This window comes from Balaenoptera acutorostrata, chromosome 21, assembly GCF_949987535.1.
Source record: "Balaenoptera acutorostrata chromosome 21, mBalAcu1.1, whole genome shotgun sequence".
NCBI lineage: Eukaryota > Metazoa > Chordata > Mammalia > Artiodactyla > Balaenopteridae > Balaenoptera > Balaenoptera acutorostrata.
The window spans coordinates 27,228,420-27,253,364 of record NC_080084.1 but is presented as its reverse complement, the minus strand read 5'-3'; the positions used below and the strand labels follow the sequence as shown (position 1 = coordinate 27,253,364).

At 45.5% G+C, this 24,945-nt stretch overlaps 1 long non-coding RNA gene across 3 annotated transcripts; it reads right to left on the bottom strand.

Annotated features, from left to right (window-relative positions):
* Positions 1–811: 811 nt before the first annotated feature.
* On the bottom strand, positions 812–24,784 carry LOC103017085 (uncharacterized). 3 transcript variants are annotated; one of them, XR_003622898.2, is made up of 4 exons: positions 24,462–24,784; positions 22,537–22,687; positions 21,618–21,749; positions 812–930 (listed from the first exon to the last, which is right to left on the bottom strand). It is a non-coding gene; the product is annotated as an uncharacterized LOC103017085 (long non-coding RNA). The 3 variants fall into 3 exon arrangements; XR_450596.2 differs by lacking the exon at positions 812–930 and having other exon boundaries at positions 20,790–21,749; XR_450597.2 differs by lacking the exon at positions 812–930 and having other exon boundaries at positions 20,790–21,749; positions 24,568–24,784.
* Between the last annotated feature and the right edge of the window lie 161 nt (positions 24,785–24,945).

Genomic DNA, 24,945 nt, shown 5'->3' with positions numbered 1-24,945 from the left:
GGGGGGGGGGCGGATTGGCGGAGGGGGCAGATCTAGGAGGGGTGGGGCCTGGGAGGGCGGAGCCTGGGAGGAAGCCCAAGGGAGGTAAGTCTCAGGAGCCAAAGGGGGACCTAAGGGGAGAAGGAGCTAGGGATGATCAGTATCAAACAAAAACTAAACATAAATTAAATCAGGGTGGATTTGAGTAAATAGGAGGGAGGAAGTCGAGGCCGTGCTCACAGCCAAATTCATCCCGCTTGTTAAGAAGGGGAAGCAAGCGATGGGCAATATGTAGCTAAAGGGGCAGTGGAGGGCCGATAGGGACCCCTTGTTTCTAGCGTGGTTTGGTTTTGAAGAGGGAAATTGCTAAGCAAGTTTATTCAAGAGAGCAGACCAGGGGAAGATATGACCTCTAAGGCCTGGCTGCTCCCTGGGGAGGTGCAAGGGGGTGGTACCAGAACTCAAAATGCAGGGGAAGCCCATCGGCGGTGCCGGTGAGCAACGAGGAGATGCTGGGGCCCGAGGGCCTAACCCAGGAGGAAGGGCGTGCACGAGCCCACTCGGCTCTTTCCGTACAGGAGGGGCTGCGGGCAAGGAGCTGGGAGGGTGGAGCCCGGCGCCGGCCTTGACGTTGCGTTTTCACGCTCTGACGCCGATGGTCTTTTACAGACCAATAAAAATAGCATTTTCCAAGTAAGAACATCATTTCTAAGTATGCTTTTATTCCTTCTTTATAGAAGAGGGAGAAAACCGCGACTGTCCACACTGAAAATGGCTTTGGGAGGAGGGTTGGCCTCGCTCCTCTTCCTCGGAGTCACCTCTGCGTATTGCCCACTTCGGGCCCGCCATCCCGGCTCCTCGAGCGCCACCCAGTGGCCTCAAGGAGGAACATCCCGCGAGCTCAGCGCGGCTCCGGCTAAAACAGCCCTTTGAGTTCCGAAGGCGTTTTTCCTGCCAAAGCAAACCGCCGTGTGTCACAACTACTGGAAAAGCAATCCTGAGAAACAAAGCCCTGATTTTGTTTATAGCAGCAGTGGAAACCGGACCCCACTTCCTTCCTCCAGGATTAGGGCCTCATTGATGCTGGTGGAATCGGTCATCTTGTTTCAGGGTTGACCCGCAGCCATCCGTACTCAGAGAGTGAGAGAGGAGAATTACTTTCGCTCTCCCAGAGATCTTATCAAAGGTTTTTCTGTTCGGGTTACCAAACTGTTACAAAGAACTCTCTTATACATGTTTCTTTGACTTTTCTTTTTTTCTTTAAGGTTTTGTTTTTTAATAACATTGAGCCAGAATTTCCCTTCCCTGCTTGGTTGAGAGCAAGTGGGTTTGGGGGCCTGTAGTGGGTGACACTTGAGTGTCTTTCTGTGCCCTCCTGTAGGGGAAACAGGGTCCCTGTTCTCCACCAAGGCACCTTGCCTTCTAGGTGCGGTGACCAAGTGGATCTATACAGTGAGTGCTATAAAATGAATTCAATTTTTCATAAAGGAATTCAGGAGAAACCACTTCAAAATAAAGGCTTAGCCAAATTCAAAACTGAAAAGTCCATAACCAATTATTATACAAAGTAGGATGGAGGGGGGCAATCCCTTCCAGGTGGTTCCCAGCACCACCTGAATAGCTGTGAGTAATTGAGTTATTTACCCCTTTAAGGCTTGATGTCCCCTGCAAAATGGTGATGACAGTAATACCAACTTCGTAGGATTATTGTGAGTTTTAATGAGATAATATATAGCTAATGGTTATAAATTTTACTCTAAAACAAGTAGTAAAAAAAAAAAAGCCACATTTTGAAGTTTCTAAGTCATACTAAGTCAACTTGCCTGTGTGGTGAGAAATTCAATCTCAGTCATGTTTGGGTCTCCTCCCATCTCTAGGTGCACACGAGAATCACTGGCATATCTGTAGTGTCCAAAAAACCAAAGTTGGGCCTCCAGCCTTTGTCCATCAGGGGTCACTGCCAAGATGCACTTTGTGCCCAAGCCAGTCTGGTCCCTAAAGACTGTCATTCAGCCCTCTGAATGTAGGGTCTGGCCTCCTTAGGGACTCCTTTTAAGGGTTCAGAATATGCCACCCCAAAATATGACACTCTGTTTTGAGAAGAAGGAAGTTGAGAATCAACAAATGCAGGAAGAGTCCTCTGCCCTCCTCTTAACTGCCCAAAAGCAGGGCGTAGATTTCCCTTTGTGACGGTGGCATAAATGTCCCCCCTCTCCTGTACCAGGATGAAGAGAGCAACCTTTATCACAGGAGACAGAGGGCAAGCACCATGATGAGTTTGCATAACAACCTTACTAAAAAAACCCTTATCTTCCATTTCTTTCCTAGTTCACCTTCCCACAACTTATTATCCCTCAAAGCCCAAATCCCTTTCTTTTGTCTAGTCACCTCACAATTTATCTCCCTTTGTTAAAATGGTATATAAGCCCCCCAAATCTAACCACTTCTTTGGGTTTTTTACTTCTTTTCTGTGAAGCCTTGGGCACGTAAAATTGGAAATAGTTTTTCAGCTGTATGCATTTTCTCCTGTTAACCTGTCTTTTGTCAGCTTAATTCACGGGCCCGAGTCACTGAATCTAAGAGGGTAGGGGAAAAGGGTTTTTGGGTTTTTTTCCCCTCCCCTAGACCTCACAGCCAAGTACTCTGAGTTCCTTCTTCTTCCCCAAGGGGGTTGGGGTGGGGTTGATGGGGCAGTGCTTGCATCTCTGTTACTCACAGAATCCACTCAAATCTCTATTCCATTGCCAGCCCAGGGGGAATTTCTCCAAGTCTCTTGTCACTCTGCCACCTTCCACCTCTTCCCTTCCAAAGACTTCAAATTCTGTCCTCTGCCTCTAAAGAAATATCTCCCACAATCTCCAACCTGGGGCAAGAGACCCAAAACTTGGGGTGGCAAAGGGGGGAAAAAAACAACAGGGAGAACAGCAATGCGATGGTAATGACTGTCCTTGATGCTAGAGGCTGGATTTGGGACAACATAATTATTGTCGCGAATACTGTAGTATTGCTTTGGGTGTGGCTCATTCACACATTTCTTTTGTTTTATCCACATAGGAGCCCTGCTGGTCTGGATATGGGCTCTGGGGAGCAGAGGGTAGCTATTTGTGCGTTTCTATTTTTTCAGTCCATAGAGAGATAAATCAATTCAAACAGAGTGGTGTTTAAGTGACTGCTCCTGGGAAGCCCTCCCTGCTGACTTTCTTTTTTTGCTCAAGTGGAAGAGAATTGAGTCGGGTCAGGACCCAGAGGCACTCCCGGGATCCAGCTCAGCATGGCTCCCTGCTGCCTTCTCCACGGGGGGCAGTTACATCCTTAGGTGTCTCACCTATGTCGGGAGGCGGGGGGAGCCAAAAGAGGTCACAGATATTCAGTGGACACATTCTGAAAAGAAACTCTCTGAAGAGGTCTTTCTGTTTCGGGTAACACCGTGTGCAGGGAAATGTCAATTCCCGAAAGTGCCAGGTCACCAAATAGCTGCACCCCAGCCTGATGCGCAGGCAGTGGCGGGAACTCGGAGACCGCGCAACTTGCTGCCCTCACACGTGCCTTTCTCCACGGAGCCAGGGCGGGTTGAGCCACCTCTCCCGTCCCCTCCAGCCTCCTGCCACGCACTGAGGCGGATGGCGGTGGACTCATCCCTCTGCATCTCTCTGCCCATCTCTGTCTCCCTCACGTCCTCTCCTCTCCCCTCCCTCTCCCCCCAGCAGTCCCCACCCTTCTGAAAGGTCTCCTTCGTGAGAATCATGGTTCCCATGGCTTCCACGAAAGAGGAAAATGCTAAGTATTTTTGGTCACTACTGAGAGACCACAGTTGACTAGGAAAAGATCCAGCACTGACAAGACACATCTAGGAATTTCGCCATCAGCCTCTGTGAACCTCACAAATATTCATTTAACCTGCTAGGTAAATTGGCAATAAAATTCTCGTTGTACTAAGGAAGTGGTAAAGTCAATAGGCTGTAAGCCAGAATAATTCTGGGCTTTTTTTTACTGCAGAGCATGCTAGCACCTCCGATTGTACTGTGAAGGGCTGAGTCATCAGCCCCCCTCACGACAGGAATAGCGTTACTGTTGACTCACGTGGCATTCCCGCACTGAGATGGAGCCTGGCCCAAAGTAGTTGCTCAATAAATATCACTGTAATAAGTCTAAAACTCAGTCTACAAAATGAAGATCAAGAGGCTACAGTTAATCTGATTGAAATCATCTAGACTCTGATGAATACTTTTTTAATGTCCATGGTTCAGGAATAGGTCTGGAAACTTCTTCCTTGCTGCCCTAAAGCAGAGATCCTGGAGAGCCTTCCCAAGATGGTTTAGTTGGGAGATTTCCTGATCCCTTAATGGTCTAGCTCATAGTTGACCCCAGTACCCAGAACCATAACAAATTTTTGAATTTTGTACATTCAATGTGCAAAAGACAAATTGGACCACTGAACTCAACAAAAATAACCACCTCAGTCAAAGATCTAGTGACCTTGGGATATCTTTAGCAAATGCATATGACCCAGCTACTGAGCCTCAGGAATGCAAGGGGCCAGCTCACTCAGTGCTCCCAGCTTAAGGACGCCGCCTACCTCGGTCTCTCCAACACAACACAACTTTCATCACTATGAAAGTCTGGCCTTCCTCATGTTGTCCTCACTTCATCACGGGCGCGGTCAAGCCCAGGAAGGCAGAAGTCAGTTAGAGACCCAGCCCTTTCCTGTTAGACTCCTGGAAAGACCCCTGTTTTGTTACCACACTCTGAATACATCCCGATGCCTAGTCTATCAATCCCATTTCCTATTTTGTTTCTGTTCTTTTGCTTTAATTCAGGACCCTCTGAGCACATCTTGCTGAGATCACACTCTGACTTAGTAAAATAGTGCCCACTGTGTTGTTGGTTTACTTCATTGCACTCAAGTGAGCTCAGGTAGGGGGCTTCACGTGCAGACCTTCACAGCGATGGGGGAAGAGCCTCGAGGAGATGGAAGGGCAGGGCTCAGGGGAGGCACCGGGCTGGTGGGAGGTTCGGAACAGGGCAGTGCTTTGTGGGTCTGACTCTAGTGCCCACCGAGACGTGACTGAGCCACGTTCCCCATCCCTGCTTCTACTGGGGGGGCGTCTCCCTTCTTCTCCTGCTACCAGGCAGCCCCTGCACTCTGATCTGCATGCCGTTTTCTATGCCATAAATTCAGCTCCATGATCACGTGTTCCGCCTATTTTGAAACTTCAGCCCACTAGTGGTCCAGCATGGCCTTCCTACATCACAACCTCCCCTTGTGCAGTCTCTCAGCTTCAGATTCTACTGAGATCAGCCTACCTCGCATATTTCAGAAAGGGAATGTGATAGGCATTGGCAGGGCCTTCTGTGTCAGGCTCTCCCCCAGGCCAATGGTTAGCCTATCATATGGTGCTGAATAAGACCACCATGTGCGAGGACTAGCCTGGGTCTGCATAGGTAGAGCTGTGTTTTGGAAGAGAACAGTGGGCACGGGGAATGCTGTGATTGACAAGTCTAGGACAGCAGCCAGGGACGTGGTAGCATGTGACCTGCCCCTTTCCTCTGCCTGTCTGCATTCGGTTATGTTCATACGTTCATCTGGTCTACTCAGGATCATCAGTGACCTCCCCACTGTTACACCCAACGGTCAGTCCTCAGGCCTCATTCTCCTTGACCCACCATCAGCATCAGATCCAGTTCTTTCTGTCTTCCTTGGAAGTTGTCTTCCCTGGGCTTCCAGGACACTGCATTTGCCTACTTTCACCTCTACTCCTTTCTCAGTTCCCTTTGCTGTGAGCATCTCTAAGCTTCAGGGAAGGTGGAATCTCAGAGAAGCAGGTTATTCTTCAAGGAGATCCAGGGAGGGGGGCTCCTAGGCACGGCTTGCTGGCCTGGAATTTTTAGGTCTAACCACAAACCTGTGGGACCACCTGTCAAAAAGCAATTATTTCTGTGTCAGTATTATTCCAGCCACATTAGAATCTGATTTTAAATCTTCATCTGGTCATTTAGAACCATGTCAGAATGGCATTTCATTCGTAAACCCTGAGGTGAAATTTAGAAGGAAAGACTTTTATGTAACTTAGTTTAAATGTCCATATATTGAAATGAACAGTGGTCATTAAATGAAATGGCACTTCCTCTCTTTTTCAGATGTATTTTTCACATTTTGTATAATACATAATACATATATTTTATATAAAATATATAATTATTTCATAAATATATATAAAATCAGGTTCTAGGAAAAGAGAGTGACCAGTGTCCCTAACACGTCGCCCGGGGTTCCCACTCTTCCCTCCATTCATTCTCCTCACCCCCCCCAGCACACAGCACCTCGTCCCTCCAGCAGGCATGGGTGGAACTAACTATAAAACAGGGTGAGGTTTTTATTACTTTCCAGTCCGCTTCAACATGGAGCTACTGACTGCAGCAGCCCGTCCACCTGCCGGTGAGAAAACCTTTCCAGCAAAGCCTCCTCTTCTACAAAGATCAAGAAAACTAGACTCCCAGTTCAATCTCCCTGCGTCTTATAGCCTTTTTTTTTTTTTTTTTTTTTAAAGACCAACTGTGAACATCATTTTTAAGGCCAACAAGGAAACCCTGCCCTTGTACAACACAACTTGCCCTCCATACATGCAGACGCTGCTGCTCTGGATCAGAATCCCACTCACTCCCCTCGGCCTTGGCACGTGAAACGATTCCAAGGGCTGTGAGGCCTGGGGTCCATCCACCCCTCCGCGCTCCTCTGTGTTGCAGAGCGCCGCGCTGACACAGACTGGAGGATTCTGTGAAACTCTGACAAGCATGCTGTGAGGTCAGTTTACTCTCTAAACCAGCTGGGAAGGTAGAGACACAATCTGTTCCGTACAGCAAACATCTGGAAACAGAATGATCTGCTTGCCGGTCCAAAAGACCACCCCCAAGCAGTACTTCTAATTGCTCGTTTTCTGCGCCGTTTTTGCACAAAGCTCCCTGAGGCCAGCTCAGGTGGTTATTACTAAGAGTCCCTGCTTTATGCTTGCTCCAACGCACAGGACAAGAAGAAAGCTTTCTAGTTCATTTCTTGAAGTCAGCATCACCCTGGCACCCACATCTGACAAATATCTTGCCAAGTGCACACACACGACCAATATCACTTACAATGGATGCACACATTCTAAATAAAATACTAGCAAAAGTATATGAAGCAAGAGTGAAAAATGGAACGAATGGATCCCAAGCCAAAGTTTCATATGCACCGTTCCCTTTGCAGTGCACCCCGAATGCCCTCTTTGGCTAAAGTTCTAGGGTGGACGAGGGTGGGGAGATCCTTCCATCCTTGGCCTTGGGAGAGAATGGGCCTGATGAGCAAGGGTGGTCAGGAACTGAGCATCAGGGAAGCCTCCCCAAGCAGAAGGACGGTCATGCTGGTTCACCCTTTACCTGCAGCAAAACGGGATGCAGTGCTGCCTTGACCGGGCTGAGCACCATTTTTTTGATCCCCTCCCTACACCTGTCCGAGGGTGGGAGGAAAGAGAAGGCTGAAATGTAAATGAAGATCTAATCCGAATAAAAAGACATATCATCTTTCTGGATGAGAAGACGCAACATTGGGATATGGCCGTTCTTCCCAAATTAATTTCTACATGTACTGGCTTTTACTCATCATCTCAGATGAGGTGACGGGGTAGTGGGTGTTGGTGATGATAATGGACCTTGACAAAAATGAGACAAATTCAAGATTCTCAAGTTCACCCGGAAGACATTTTTGAAAAATAAGAGTATAGACTTTTCCTTTTTAGACTTATGGTATCATAGATTACAATGTATATTTTAAAAGCCACAATGATAGTTATGCAATTTTAGGAGCAATAGGCAGGGATTCGAGATACGCAGAGGAGGAGAAGTGAGGTGAAAATGGAGGCTGCAATGGGAGTGATGCCCACGGACGCCAGGAGCCGCCGGCAGCTGGAAGAGGCGGGCTCAGGCCCCGCACCTCCCATTCCAAGCCTTTTACAACATGGGTCCCCGCCTGTTAAGAACCGGGCTGCCCAGCAGGAGGTGAGCGGCAGGGGAGCGAGCGAAGCTTCATTGGCTGCACCCCATCGCTCGCATTACCGCCTGGACCATCATCCCAACCCTGCCCCGGTCCGTGGAAAAATTGTCTTCCATGAAACCGGTCCCTGGTGCCAAAAAGGTTGGGGACCGCTGTTTTACAACGTGACCTAGGATCAGGGATCCCCGCAGGAGCAGCTGAAAGGTTACTTCCTGTCTTGCCGCACAGGGACCAGCTTCACCCTAAGGAGACATCAGTTTTGCTTCATTAATAAACTTGAGTTGGCCTAAGATGCTTGAGTCTGAATTCTGGCACGCCTTCCCCCCCCACGGAAGACAAAATTGGGGGGATTTCCCTGGTGGTCCAGTAGTTAAGACTCCGTGCTCCCAATGCAGGGGGCCTGTGTTCGATCCCTGGTCAGGGAACTAAATCCCACATGCCGCAACTAAAGATCCTGCATGCTGCAACTAAGAGCCCACATGTTGCAACTAAAGATCCTGCATGCCACAACTAAGAGCCCACATGCTGTGACAAAAGATCCTGCATGCTGCAAATAAGACCCCGGGCAGCCAAAAAAAAAAAAGAAGGCAAACTTTTGTGGTATAAATTATGTATATTTTGTCACTGGATAAAAGGCCTGGAGACGCCACTCTTGGTCAAGCAGGGGCCAAGCCCAAAATAGAAGGCCCAACTTTGTTCTGACTCTTCACTAGACCAGTATTTCTCAAAGTGTGGTAGACGTACCTCCAGAAAGCCTAGTTTAAAACTCAGAATCCAGAGCCCATGGCCAGGTTTTCTAAGCCAGAATCTTCTTTGGGTGCTGCTCAGGGATGTGCGTTTTGAGAAATCTTCTCGTGTGATTTTTACGCACACTCAAGTTTGAAAACCACCACATTAATGCATCTGTGACATCCCTTCTCAGCTCTAAAGCATGTGACCTAGATTGTATTCTTGGTTCTACTACTGCCTGTTGACTTAGCCTCCAACGTCCTATGTAGAAGATAGAGAAAAATCTTATCTGCTGGTAGGTATGTGTCTAACAGTCTTTGAAATCCTGAGATCAGAAGGGCCAGATAAACATGGCACTGTTATTTATCAACCCTTCACCTGCAAAAGTCTGTATTATTAACAGTAGAAATATTTATCGAACATTCACAAAGTGCTGGGCACTATACCCTGAGATGCGTGTGGACTGTCTCATCTTATCCTCACGACAGCCCTGTGAGGTGGTACGCAGGAGGGAAGCGGGGCTCAGGAAGGGTAAGTAACTCGCTCGCGGTCTAAGGGCAGGTTTGTGGTAGGGCCACTCATCGTCCCCGTCACATCCCCACTGGCTTCCTCACTCTGAGCCTCTGCTCACTGCCTCCCCTTGCTCTGCTCCAAGACCGCACTTTCCTTCAAAGTCCAGATCTAGACCCTCTCTCCAAGGCACCCTAGTATCTCTGTCACCTTTGGACTCCTAAAGCACCTGGAGTATCCATTTGGTATTTATAAGTATTTTGTATACATTTTAAAAATGTATGTTCTTGCTTCCATGCTGTATAGTAAGCTCCTTGAGAGCAGAGACAGTGCCTCGACCATCTTTGTGACCCCACTGCTAAGCACAAGGTCACACCCATCGCAGACAGTGGGTGGAAGGCCACCTCAGTGGAGCCACCTGTACAGTCCACTAATGTGCCAGTGAGCGATGACTAATATTCATGATGGTGACTGAGTCTTTTTTTTCAATAAATTTATTTATTTAATTTAATTTATTTTTGGCTGCATTGGGTCTTCGTTGCTGCGCTTGGGCTTTCTCTAGTTGCGGTGAGCGGGGGCTACTCTTCATTGCGGTGTGTGGGCTTCTCATTGCAGTGGCTTCTCTTGTGGCAGAGCACAGGCTCTAGGTGCATGGGCTTCAGTAGTTGTGGCTCATGGGCTCTGGAGCGCAGGCTCAGTAGCTGTGGCGCACGGGCTTAGTTGCTCTGCGGCATGTGGGATCTTCCCGGACCAGGGCTTGAACCCGTGTCCCCTTCATTGGCAGGTGGATTCTTAACCACTGCGCCACCAGGGAAGTCCCCTAAGAGTCTTTAAGAAAATGATGAATTGACAAAATATTTGTAAGCGATATGACCGATAAGGCATTAATACCCAAAATATATAAACAGCTTATACAACTCAACATCAAAAAAACAAACAATCTGATTGAAAAATGGGCAGAAGACCTGAATAGACATTTTTCCAAAGAGGACATGCAGATGGCCAGCAGACACATGAAAAGATGCTCAACATCGCTAATTATCAGGGAAATGCAAATCAAAACCACAATGAGATATCGCTTCACACCTGTCAGAATGGCTTTTACCAAGAAGACCACAAATAACAAATGCTGGAGAGGGTGTGGAGAAAAGGGAACCCTCTTGCACTGTTGGTGGGAATGTAAATTGATACAGCCACTGTGGAGAACAGTATGGAGGCTCCTCAAAAAACTAAAAATAGAACTACCATAAGACCCAGCAATTCCACTCCTAGGTATATATCTGAAAAAAACAAAAGTGTTAATTTGAAAAGATACATGCACCCCAATGTTCACAGTAGCATTATTTACAATTGCCAAGATATGGAAGCAACCTAAGTGTCCAACAGATGAATGGATAAAGAAGCTGTGATTCCACACAATGAAATACTACTCAGCATAAAAATAAATTTAATTTTGCTATTTGCAACAACATGGGTTGACTTGGAGGGTATTTGCTAAGTGAAATAAGTCAGACAGAGAAAAACAAATACTGTATTATGTCACTTATATGTGGAATCTAAAAAATACAACAAAATAGTGAATATAACAAAAAAGAAACAGACTCAGAGATATAGAGAACAAATTAGTGGTTACCAGTGGGGAGAGGGAAGGGGGGAGGGGAAATATAGGGGCAGGGGATTAAGAGGTACAGACTATAAAATAAGCTACAGGGATATATTGTACAACACAGGGAATATAGCCAATGTTTTATAATAACTATAAATGAAATATAATCTTCAAAAATTGTGAATCACTATATTGTACACCTGTAACATATAATATTGTACAGCAACTGTATTTCAATTTAAAAAATAGAGTGAAGGGCTTCCCTGGTAGCACAGTGGTTAAGAATCCACCTGCCAATGCAGGGGACACGGGTTCGAGCCCTGGTCCTGGAAGATCCCACATGCCACGGAGCAACTAAGCCCGTGCGCCACAACTACTGAGCCTGCGCTCTAGAGCCCGCCAGCCTCAACTACTAAGCCAGTGTGCCACAACTACTGAAGCCCACGCACCTAGAGTCCGTGCTCCACCACAAGAGAAACCCGCGTACCACAAAGAAGAGTAGCCCCTGCTCGCCGCAACTAGAGAAAGCCCGCGTGCAGCAACGAAGACCCAACACAGCCAAAAATTTTTAAAAAAAAGAGTGAAAAAAAGAAAATGATGAATTATGTGTAGGGATATCTGGGGAAGGTTTGTAATTGACATTATTGAAATAAAATCTGGGAGGCTTGAGGAAACTCATTTCAGAATTTCTATGTATTTATATGAAAAACTCCCTTCTATTGCATACACAAGCCCATCTGACACTTATCAAAGGTCATTTAGACTAAGACGGTGAGTTCAATGACCACTCAAAGCCAATTCCTTTACCACCCTCCCACACCAAATAGACCTCCCTTCCACCAACAGAGCTAGACCTAGAATCCTACGACCTTAGAGAAGGACCTCAGGGGTCTCGGGCCCAATCTCTCCAAATTCCAGATGAAGAAAAAGAGCTTTGGCTTTTCTTTCTTTATTCTTTGTCGTTAGATGCTACAAATTAGTCACTTTCCATGAAAGCCTTCTCTCATGTCCATTATCACAGCAGCTCCAAGATGAGTGTCTCATGGACAATCTAAAGATATTGGTAGCCTTTGTTCTTAGAAGAATTCCCCTAGGAGGTCAGAGGCAATTTTGGCCAAAGCTTCCTTACCCTTTGCTGTGCCCTGAAGCCTGGGAGTGAAGACTGCCCCTGGGTTTCCACAGGCAGAAGAGAAAAAGTGCAGGGCTGGGCTGTGGAGTGGGACCCCCAAGGAGAAGGAATTCTCTAGTCTTAAGACAAAGGGCCCTGTGGGGTCTGGACTAGGAACAGTGGCTTTCTCAGCCTTCAGGAGCAGGCTTGAGGCTTTCTTAACTCCTCGGTGGGCTCAGGACGCAGTCAGCAGATTTGAGTGCAATCCCCTAGGAGTACATAGCTCTCCCCCCACTGCCCTTCCAGCCAGCTGAATCCAGAATAGTGAGGAAGACCAGGAGAGATGGGGTGAGCCCCAACCTGCGCTTTGGAGGGTGCTTCACTGGGTGACGTGATTCCTCTACACTCCTGCTTCAGGCTTCTTACACGCTAGGGCCCTGGCACTGGCTGCCAGGCAGGAATCCACCAGGCTTCAAAGGAAGCAGCAAGTGGAGTGCCAAGTGGACTGACTGAAGCACATAAAGAACTGAAGCCTGGAGCAATCAGCAACTTCCCTGGATCCCTGAGAGCCCGGCAAGCACAAAGAAGGGATGAAAGTCTGGCTACCTCAGAGGAAACTGAAACATCCGGGAGTGGGTTCTAGAAACCATAACATGAGAGTTCACAGAAAAACTATATTCACATTTGAAGTTACTGAAGCTCGTTCTCAGCTGTATTGGGAGAGAGATCACTGCACCCAGAGAAAAATGGCCTGACATGGTCAAAGCGAATGCACTATTATATGTTTTATTCTGCAATAAAATAAATAGAATGACATGCTTTATATTCCTAGAGTGCTTTTGTTTTTGGAAGTTTTCAGTACAGAACCCTTAGGCAACATTATCTTATTGCTTGACCACGTTTCCTTTATAAAAAATTTCCCTTCGTACATTCGGAACCTATGTCTTGCTTACAGGAAAGGCTCAAGAATACCTTGGCAAGGATGAAATTAAGTTCGTAAATGGAAAAGCCCCCAAAGGAAGGGCTACAGCAGAGCTCCCAGGCGCCACTCCACTCTCCCCACTGGGCCATGTGGGCACCGTTCTGGAATCTCGGGAGTGAGGGTGTTTTCCATGCCAGGCCGCTGGGAGCCGGGAAGGGAATCACATGTTAGGTGGCCACGGCCACTCCAAACAGACGTGCTGCTCTGCGGTTACAAAGCCTCTTTTTAAAAAATTTTATTTATTTATTTTTGGCTGCGTTGGGTCCTCGTTGCTGTGCGTGGGCTTTCTCTAGTTGCAGCGAGTGGGGGCTACTCTTCGTTGTGGTGCGTGGGCTTCTCATTGCGGTGGCTTCTCTTGTTGTGGAGCACGGGCTCTAGGCACACGGGCTTCAGTAGCTGTGGCACGTGGGCTCAGTAGTTGTGGCTCGCGGGCTGTAGAGCACAGGCTCACTAGTTGTGGCACACGGGCTTAGTTGCTCCGTGGCATGTGGGATCTTCCAGGACCAGGGCTCGAACCCGTGCCCCCTGCACTGACAGGCAGATGCTTAACCACGGCGCCACCAGGGAAATCCTCCCAAGGCTCTTTGCATTGTGTTGTGTGTAGGTCTCCAGTTTCTCCTCGCCTTTTCAGGCACTGCATAGCCCCCACGTGAGGTTCACTATAAATCAACGGGTTCCTTGGAAGTGATGGTTTCTTTGTGTCTGACTCAGGGACTTCATGTGGCGAGAGGCTAACTTCTCTTCTTGAAACCGGGGCTGGTAGAAAGAAGCCTGGCCTGGAAATCAAGTGCCCAAGGGCCTCTCTGACCCTGTTTCCTAATCATTCCCAAAGTTCCTAAAAATGAGGAAACAGCATCAACCATAGAGTCTGCCAGTAATAGAATTCCATGATGTCATAAGAGAATTGAAGTAATTCTCCAATTTTTTTTAAATGGGTCTATTACATCTCCTCTCTCGGAACCAATAACTAGAGTATCATGATCCCTGTCTTTCAAAACAACCAAAAGCAACAGTAGGTCCAGAGCCACGGAGGCAATGATATATCTACTTCGAGCTGCCAGACAGTCCAACGCTTCAAGCTCCTCTTGTAACTCTAAGCTGAAGCCTTCAACTAATGTCCGATTCCAGTCACGTGTTTACCAAAAAATGGAATCAGATTTCCCGCACAAAAATGAGCAAATTCATGGCTGTGGAGGTAGAACTACGTTCTCTTCCCTTCCTGTTTACTAGTTCTAGTTTCACAAGGCAGTGAAAAAAGGAGCATTCTGATCCTCTTAAGCTCTAGCTTGGAAAAATAAATAAATGTAAGTAAAAATTCCCCCACTCTCTTCACTCCGTATCAAAGCCCCGCAGAATCAGTTTCACCACACCAAGCCCCACTGAAATCAATGGAGTGAGCTCCTGAATTCATCTCCATAGGACTTGGCATTGTAAAAATAATTGGATTGCACTGCACTCCAACACTCCTTTCAGGAAACAGAGAAAAATGTGCCTTTGCTGGTAGGTGGAGGTGAAAACTTGTCTAAATGTTGGTAGGTTTCACCCTGCCATCGGTGTTATCTTGTCAAGAGGAGCTATTATCAAGTCCCAAAGGAGCCTGGCAGTACTCCCCTCAATGAGGTGTTTAAGACTGCCTTCCCTAGTGAGAATGAAAACACTTCTTTTGTTCCCATCTTCAAAATTAACTACATGGTATTACTGCTATCAATGAGGTGTTTGACATCAAAATTGCCTTCCCTGGTGAGAAGAAAAACACTTACTTTGTTTCCTTCCTTAAAATTAATGGAGGTTTTAAAAAACTCATCCTTATTCAACCAACACTTGCATAGAAGGGAAGAGGAGAAGATGGGATTTTTCAGTGTTGCCCTTGGTAGCCCATCAAAGGCTTTCAGCACGTTCTTTCTGTTCAGACCACTTGCTGAACACTTTTCTGCCCCTCGGCTTTATTTTTCCCGCATTATATTTTATAACATTGGTCTCATTGGTGTGACCCTTGGTAGGGAGTTAATAGGTGCTTGCCAGAATGAAAGAATGAAGGAATGACTCCATCGACCCAGATATTGCTTATGAGAATAATTTCCTTATGCAAAATTTTCACAAGCCTACTCTACTTACTCAATGAGGTTAAAGAAATTGCTTATTAAATAATAAAAATTAGTGTCTAACATTAATATCTGCGGAGGGTCTTGGTAGATACAGCTAAAGATGCTTCCTTTCCCCATTTTCCTCAGGAGTTCCAGAGGTGGCTCTGACTTTTATAACCATTTGGCCAGTTTGAGATGAGGGGCAGCTGTGGTCCCTGCCTTTTGCAAGATGCAGCAGAATGTAGAAGGCAAAAGAGGCTAAGTCTTGACTTTCACGGGTCAAAAATCCAGGTATTTGTTTTTCTCTTTCTGACTTACTTCACTCTGTATGACAGACTCTAGGTCCATCCACCTCACTACAAATAACTCAATTTCGTTTCTTTTTATGGCTGAGTAATATTCCATTGTATATATGTGCCACATCTTCTTTATCCATTCATCTGTTGATGGACACTTAGGTTGCTTCCATGTCCTGGCTATTGTAAATAGAGCTGCAATGAACATTTTGGTACATGACTCTTTTTGAATTATGGTTTTCTCAGGGTATATGCTTAGTAGTGGGATTGCTGGGTCGTATGGTAGTTCTATTTTTAGTTTCTTAAGGAACCTCCATACTGTTCTCCATAGTGGCTGTATCAATTTACATTCCCACCAACAGTGCAAGAGGGTTCCCTTTTCTCCACACCCGCTCCAGTATTTATTGTTTCTAGAAGAGATATGGGAACATATGTATATGTATAACTGATTCACTTTGTTATAAAGCAGAAACTAACACACCATTGTAAAGCAATTATACTCCAATAAAGATGTTAAAAAAAAAATCCAGGTAGTGCAGAATAACAACAAGGTTTCAAGGATAGATAAAGAACCAGGCTACCTGATATCCAGATAAGAAATTCTTCACAGGAAAGGAGCACTTGAAGGGGAGGGAACCAAGAAAATTAGGCTGTTGGTATGTTTCCCCAAGAAGGGGCCCCATGTCCTGCCTACTCTTACCCTCAAGGCAGAACAGGGAGAGAAGGGAAGGATGATGAAAACCCCAGTAGGCCTTAGGGGTCCTTGAGCAAGGTGACCCATACTGTGAGGGGAAACACTGACTGAAACCGCCCACCCTGGCCAGGCACCACAGTAACCATTTGCATGAGTTACTTTATGACAGGAGTTCCTGGTAAGGAACACAGAACTAACAAGCCACCACCAACCGGAAGAATTCGGGAAAGGTCGAAAGGAGAAGCCAGTCCATATGTCCTACCAACCTCCCAGAATTCTTCTTGCTGGAATCCATCTTGGCTGAGCGATGCGTGCGCCACCAGAAAGGACCCTGAGTCAGAATGATTGGCCAGAGACAACCTGGAAACTAACCCATCACCATAAAACCCGTGACTGTGAGCCACGTGGCAGAGCAGTTCCCCTGGGTTCCCCTTACCCTGCTGCTCTCCACCCCCGCGGCCCTTCCCAATAAAGTCTCCAGCTTTGTCAGCACGTGTGTCTCCTTGGACAATTCATCTCCGAGTGTTAGACAAGAGCCCGCTCTCAAGCCCTGGAAGGGGTCCCCCTTCCTGCAACAATACTTCACTCCCAGCAGAACCCAGGGAAGCTGCAAGATATCCAGAGCAGCCCTCCCTCACAGCAAGGCGTGCAGGAGTAGACTAGAAGTGACTGCACGACATGTCTGGGCAGGTGGACCTGAGATAGCCTTGTAGAGAACCAGCATCCCCCAGCGTGGTCCGACAAGCAATGGAATGTCTCCCCATGCCTGAGAGAGGCATGAATCTAGAAAGGAGAGTCCTCTGACCTAAAGAGGCCTTGCCATATGGAAGGGGAGGGTGAAGCGGTGACCTACACGGGCATACATGGACCAGAAACCGATAGGAAAGATGGATACTTCGAAGGATGCCTGGGAACTTCTCACCTTGACTTCCCACCTCCAGCCACTGTGCCGCAACACTATGTAATCTCCCTTGAAAGCGTACCCCAAATCCTAAATGGACTGGAATTAAGCTCCTACTACTTGGAGGAATAGGTCCTTAAAATAGAAAATGGATTGATTCAATCATAGAAAAATAGTTACATTTTTTTGCACACCTTGAGTTTGTGGACTGAGGTTTGTCTCCAGTGAACTCGGTTCATTTGCAAAGATATTATTGGCATAAACCAAAAAACTAATTATTACAACTCCATCATTACCAAGTAAAACCTAAAATCTGTTTCTAAAGTTCATTTATTGAATGTAAGCTATGGACCAGGTACTGACTTATTCTCTTTATAAATGTTATCTCATTTATTCCTTACAATTCATAGGTACCATTATTCCTGTTTTAAAATTAAGAAAACAGGGACTTCCCTGGCATCCAGTGGTTAAGACTTCGCCTTCCACTGTAGGGGGTGTGGGTTCAATCCCTGGTCGGGGAGCTAAATTCCCACATGCCTCAGGGCCAAAAAACCAAAACATAAAACAGAAGCAGTATTGTAACAAATTCAATAAAGACTTAAAAAAAAAAAAAAAAAAAAAGGTCCACATCAAAAAAATCTTAAAAAAAAAGAAACTTGCAGAGGTTAAACAATTTGCCCAAGGCCGCAGTGGTGATATATAATGGAGCCGGAATTCAAGCCCAGGAATCTCTGACTCCCAAACGGTTGTTCTTAACCACTAAGTTAGGCGATGTTCTGTCCTCTCCTTTGGCTCCCTCAATCCCTCCAGGAATGTAACTTTCTACTTCCTCTCCTGCCCACAGTTTCAAGGCAATCACACATTCATGCATTGGAGCCCTGGGCACAATGAAACACATGTTTCAATGCTTCCTGTTCTAGTTTTCAAATTGCCCAATAATTAAGTGGATTACTGCTGTCATATCTTAGTGCCTGGACTGAACAAGGGTTGGTTCAATTCCTTTTTCTTTTGCAGCCACTACACCTTGTGAGTTAATCAAAATGTATTACACTTCACCAAGGAGCAATATGTGACACAGGACAGCGTCCTAGACCACAAGTCAATAGACTGACTATTTTCCTTGGTTTCTCATTCTTGCTTTTCCATTAACCAGTTGTTTGACCTTGGGCAATCACTTAACCACTCTGACCCTCAGTTGCCTCATCTATAAAATAAACACAATCTTAAGGTCTCCTTCCAGGGCTAACTGTCCGTGATTCTGAAGAGCGAGGATCAAGTTTATTATTTTATGGGAACTTGAACTGTGCTTCTTCAAGTACCAACTCTTGTCTGATCTCTACCTGTATCTCACTCCTAGATTTAAATCTAGGGATAAGCATAAGCGAAACTTTCACAAAAGGATGGGAAAGTACAGATAGTAATAACTTCATCTTATTGGTATTTGGAGGAACATGAAGACTAAAAAGATGGAATTGTTTTCAGGAAGGATCTATATAATATTATGTAAGGAAATATAATAATTGTTACAACAAGATTTTATCACTTTGGCTAAGATGTGGAGGAAAGGAAGTCATCTGGTAAGAGGGCTTCCCACAGGAGAATTATCTTGTGCCATTTGAAACTCATTACTATCATCCTTTCTTTAAAATCTTTTCTGGCATTTGGTGATCCTACTGTGCATATGGCTGTTACTCCCACTTTTTTGAGGTAAATTCTTTATTTACTGATTCTGTTATTTCTCTTACGTGATATTGACCCTACCCAGATGTTTTATTATTCTTAGGGGGGGACGCATGACTCAGACCTGTACAATCAGAATATTTCATATCCCTGGCTAGACTGTTTATTTGAGAGATAAATACGTGACTCAACAGAACCAATGGATTCCCAACAGAACCTCAGGACAATGACAGAAACTATCAGGAAAGATAAGCTCTCTTTTCAAAGCAGTTGCTGAGATATGCAGTATGTATATGCTATGGGCTGCTGGGAACCATCTTGCCATTATGTAAGAAGAGCTTATCTGAGATTGAGGCTAATGCAGAGAAAGCAAAGTCTAGAGATGAAGAGAAACAGGATTCCTGATTATATTGTTTGAGTACCTGGATCCCCAAAGTCTACTTCCTGGATTATCAGTAATATAGCCAATAAATTCCCTTTCTCTTTTATTTTTAAGCAGAAGCCATTTTAAATCATAATTTGTTTGTCACTTGCAACTGAAATTAATCAAACTAGAATTTGTGAACCTATAGAGAAAGCCCATGGTTCCCTACTTCTTCACCTCAGTAGATGCCCAAGGGGCCTTTCTAAAATTGATCCTATTGCTTGCTACAGGAAAAGAAGGTAGAGTGTTATCATATCTTATCTGACTTTCATTTTATATGCTGATTTTTAGAAACTAACCCCCATGAAAGATGTAACTTCACAATCCTATTTAATTCTCACAGCAGCAAACACATTTATTAACATTTATTAACGTTAAGGCTTAATGTAAAAACAAAATGGCACAAACCCTGCAGGTAAGTAGGAACGCTTTAGAATTCTCCACCCGCTCCCCGTTCACCACTAGTGGTTAGATTTTCTCTTAAAGCCAGATTTTTTTGAATGTCCAAATTCCTGCCATATCGTCTCTGCCCCAGAATTTTCTTACACGACGTGGGAATCAAGAGCTAACTGTCTAAAGTTGATAGATTAAGAAATTAAAGATTAAATATTTAAACTTACAGCAGGTGACCAACAGAAGAACACTAAACATATAACAAAAATTGGGAGAGGGAAGGGGTAGTGTAAGTGATACGGATTTACCATCTTTCACATTCAGAAGTGAAATAAAATGCTTAACACTGAAAAATCAAGAAATAAAAACATAAGCATAGGGACATCCTTGGTGGTTAAGACTTGACACTTCCAATGCAGGGGGTGTGGTTTCGATCCCTGGTCGGGGAACTAAGATCCCATATACCACGCAGCGCGGCCAAAAATACCCAAAAAAACAAAGTAATATAATTTGGAGTTATGAAAATAGCCACCCAAAGAAACAGAAACAGAAACTGACATTAATGATGATATCTGTAGAGAGGGACCAGGCTGAGAAGAGAGGGAGACTTTCACTTTCATTTCATGCCTTTCAATTCTCTTTAAACATTTCATTGTTGTGTGCATGTATAATTTATAATTTTTTAAAAACTGTCCAGAACTTAAACTCTGTTTATCCAAGCAGCTTGCTCCCCTGTTCTCTAAAATGTCCATTTCAAGCATTCTCTACTCCATCACACAGACTCCATCTCAACTTCCCATCTCCAAACTTACAAACCTTTTTTTTTTTCCCCTTTTAAAATGGAGGAAGTGTCTCTCCGTCTACCTGAGGTTAACCTCTCCTTCTGCGTGTTGGATCCCAGCCCCTCTGACTTCTTCACAAATTTTCCTTTACCCCCCTTTTCTTCAGTATCCTCAAACCTGCCCCCTTTTAACTCCTCCCAATCAGCAGGTACACATGCTCAAGCTACTCCCATCTTAAATTTAAAAGCTGCCTGGGGGACTTCCCCGGTGGCGCAGTGGTTAAGAATCTGCCTGCCAATGCAGGGAACTCGGGTTCGAGCCCTGGTCTGGGAAGATCCCACATACCACAGAGCAACTAAGCCCATGCACCACAACTACTGAGCCTGCACTCTAGAGCCCGTGAGCCACAACTACTGAGCCTGTGTGCCACAACTACTGAAGCCCGTGCACCTAGAGCCCACGCTCCGCAACAAGAGAAGCCACTGCAATGAGAAGCCCATGCACCTCAACGAAAACCCAACGCCTTCAATAAATAAATAAATAAATTAAAAAAAAATAAAAAAAAATAAATAAAAGCTGCCTGGACCCCATGACTCTCTCCAGCTTCCTCTCTTCTCTCCTTCACAGCCAAATATCTTCTGAAGTTACTCCACTATTTGAGTCTACCTCTATCCCACCACCAAAACTACTTTTGCTAAGCTAGCCAATGGTTCCAGTCTCTAAATCCATTAATACCAGTATTCCTCTTACTTGATCTCTCCACACTCTTTACCTAAAACAATAAAACAGCCAGTTACTTTCCCAGCAAAATGGGTTTACTCGGGAACAGCAAAGAATTGCAATTCAGAACATGCAAACCCAGGGAAACAACAGGCAAGTCCAGAGGCTAAAGGAGAAGAGGGCTGTTTCATAGAAGAGGAGACGCAGTTGGGAGGGGCTATTATAAACAAAGAGTCCATTGGAGGAAACTGGGAGTTTGAAGTGTACTGGTTTTTCATTGGCTGACTGTGACAGCCTCTCATTGGCTAGGCTGTTGCTGGGCGAGGAGAAATTCATCCTCTTGCTGGGTAGTAAAGTAGTGGCCTTCTTCCTGTTGGAGATGCAAAGGTACCTCTCTTCCTGTTGGGTCTACCATTGACCCTGAGTGGTAGGGCATGAGAGCTCTCCCTTCTGGCCTCCCCACTCCAGTTTAAATGAAGTTTTTCTTTATTAATTTTCACAACAGCTTCTGACACAGGGGACTATTCCCTTCTTAAAACATCCTCATCTTCGACTTTCAGGACACACATCTTATCACCACTGTGATTTGACTGATTTGTGACCTCATTCATTGCTTTATGTAAAAATTTTCCCTTCACTATAATGCTCACAAGTCAAGCCATAACCTTGGCCATGACATTGACTAGAGCATTCGCTCTACACAAACCTCTGTACTCCACATGCAGACCTTCCTCCCAAGTGTTTCCTTGATCCTCTGGGGCTTCTAGAATCCGTTTCAGGAGCAGGGCCACCCCCTTCAGGTTGCTCCTTGGGGAAGCCGTTTTCCAGAAAGGCCAGCCTGCCAATGGAATTTGTATTGGATTTCTTCAGACACATGTAGCAGCAGTTTTAATAAATTTGTTTCCACTTGGAGGGGAAAACCTAATCTCGTGATATTAAGAGAATTCAGTCACTTGTGGCCTGAACCTCAGTTTTGGGAGTGGCGGTGGATTGTTCTCAGCTGATTAGATCTCTGTTCTCCTCTGATGGGGGCAGTGGTGGGAGGAGAGGCTTAGGTATCATTCTAACATGGTCTCTGTGCTTCTTTCCTTCTGGGCCTTCTTCCCTGTGGGATCCCCCTGGAGCAAACTGTCTCTTCTCCCAGCACATACTGGTCCTTGCATGAGAGCTTGAGGGCTCTCCCCTGTTGATTTGGCTCCACCTGGATCTCACGGGCCTGTTAAGAACTAGCTGATGCCTTCCTCCTTTTGGACCTGAACGGTCCACCCCTTCAGCCTCATGTGGACCATGGTGGCTGGGGGCGCTTCAGCATTCCTCTCTTTCTCTCTCCTTATGGAACTTTTTGGATTCCTCTAAGGTCTGTGAGAGACAAGGGGTGTGTGTGTGTGTGTGTGTGTGTGTGTGTGTGTGTGTGTTGGGGGAGGAGGAGGGAGTCGTATAGTTAATTACCAGTCGTATAGTTAATTACTATAAAAGGCCTTCTCTAGGCTCATTTCTTCTCTTATAAAGGCCAATCCACGCTGGGCACTAGTGGGCTGTCTTCTCCCAAAGGTCCAGGCAGAGCCAACACTTCCTCCTCCCCGCTCAGCCCCACCCTCATTGGTTTTCACAAGTTCCCTTCTCACCTTTTCTCTCTGAATTCTCCCTCCCTCCAGTCCGGGAATCTGTCTGCATATGGTGAGAAGGCTTTTTTTTTTTTCCTAGTAGAATATATGCTATCATTCTTAACTTTGTGGTCCGTGGTCTATTCCCCGTATCTTCATATGCAAAGTCAACCTTTTAAGAAAAAAGAGAAAAAAAAAAAACATGCATCTTTTCAGTAAAGCAGCTGGCTTTTGCAAATAACAAATACTCCAGCTTTCAGACCGTAATGCTTTTATTATAACTTTAACAATTAATTTTGAAATCCAGGCTCTATTTGCACTCTCTTCAAGGCAGTGAAGCCTGTGGGTGGAAGGCTACAGGGCAAAAAGAAAAAAAGTGAGAAAATTCTTGGATTAAAATGTACAAATATTATCTAGGTACGTAATCTTAGATTCTTTTACTTGCTATCTCCCCCTTGCCAAAGAATTCATGAAAGGAAAAACCATGAAATTTCTCCAGTCTTTTAAAGTGCCAGGTTTAGGACATGGAAGCAACCTAAGGGTCCATTGACAGATTAATGAATAAAGATGTGGTACATATATGCAATGGAATATTATTCAGCCATAAAAAGGAATGAAAGTGAGTTATTTGTAGTGAGGTGGATGGACCTAGAGTCTGTCATACAGAGTGAAGTAAGTCAGAAAGAGAAAAACAAATACCGTATGCTAACACATATATATGGAATCTAAAAAAAAATGGTTCTGAAAAACCTAGGGGCAGGACAGGAATAAAGATGCAGATGTAGGGAATGGACTTGAGGACACGGGGAGGGGGAAGGGTAAGCTGGGACAAAGTGAGAGAGTGGCATGGACATATATACACTACCAAATGTAAAATAGCTAGCTAGTGGGAAGCAGCTGCATAGCACAGGGAGATCAGCTCGGTGCTTTGTGACCACCTAGAGGGGTGGGATAGGGAGGGTGGGAGGGAGATGCAAGAGGGAGTTGATATGGGGATATTTGTATACATATAGCTGATTCACTTTGTTATACAGCAGAAACTAACACAACACTGTAAAGCAATTATACTCCAATAAAGATGTTAAAAAATAACTAAATAAAGTGCCAGGTTTCCACATCTTTTCACCCCTCTAAAGTTTCGGGGAAAAAGAGGAAAGAAGAGCAAAACTAGAAGCAAAATCCTAAGCTTAAAAAATTTCTCTGTGTCTCTGTTTTTATGCACTTTCATTGGGCACGACAAGAAAATGGGCTCTACTATTTTCACATAATAGTTGAATTTTGCTTGTTCCAGCATGTATATAAATTACCTGGCTTTTTGTTAATCCCATCTCAGTGACCATTCCTTTTTTTCCTTGCTTGATTATTCTGATTTATTTTAAAATCAGAATCCACAAAAATTTAGTGAGAGGAAAATTTCTTTTTATTTCGTAATTTATCATTCTTGTCACTTATACAAGTGACAAGAATGATAAATTTTAAGTATCACTTATTTTAACTTATTATTAAATTTTATTAATCATAAAATACCCAAATACCTAATATTGGAAACATAACAATAAGCAAGCCGGCAGCTCTGTTTTAAGTGTGGACATTCTAAAATGAAAAAAATGCAAAGAAAAATATAGCTCTAAGAGCGGAAGTTTGGGGGCGTGGAGACAAAGGCACTTTTCCAAGCCGCCTCCTAGATATCCGTCCAGCTAGGGGTTAGTTTGTTAATTTAAGGAAATACGACGGAGACCGAAGGTACTGGCGCAGCGTTTATGTTACTGACCAAAAATCCACCCTAGAGGAAGCAGTACTGCCCGGGTTGAACTGCGGAAACCAGACCCAAGTCTGCGGGGTCAGGAATAGTTTCAAAGACTGGGCTCCACAAGGCAACATCGAACTGGATTAAACGTTATCATTTACCTTTATTATTAGTATAATACTTTTAAGCTAATATACACCTGCACATTCCTAAATGCCCCGAGACCCGGACGGCCTCAGAATGCCTCGCTTGTCTACATTCGATTTTCTGCATAACAAGAAAAAATGGAGGCGAGCTTTGTTTACTTTGGCCCCGCTCGAAACCAGCGTCCTCGGGCAGAGGCGCCCAGACCTCGCGGCCGGATGGCGGCTCGAGTCCGCGGGGACGCGCGCGACACGCGAGGACTCGGCCTGCCCCGCCCGGCCGCCCAGTAGCCCGCTGTCCTCCGCCGTCCCCCGGAGCAGCGGGCCCGGCGCGGGAGGGAGGCGACCGGAGCGCGTTGCGTCACAAAGCCCACTTGGAACGCTGGGGCCGGCGCCAGCGCCCGGGGCGAACCCACTAGCGACCCGCCCTGGCGGAGCGGCAGGCACGCGCCCGCCTCCTCTCGCCCCGCCTGCCATACACCCGCCGCAGGGGCCGCAGCGTCGCGGCGGCTCGGGCGCCGCAAAGCGTCCTGGGAGAGC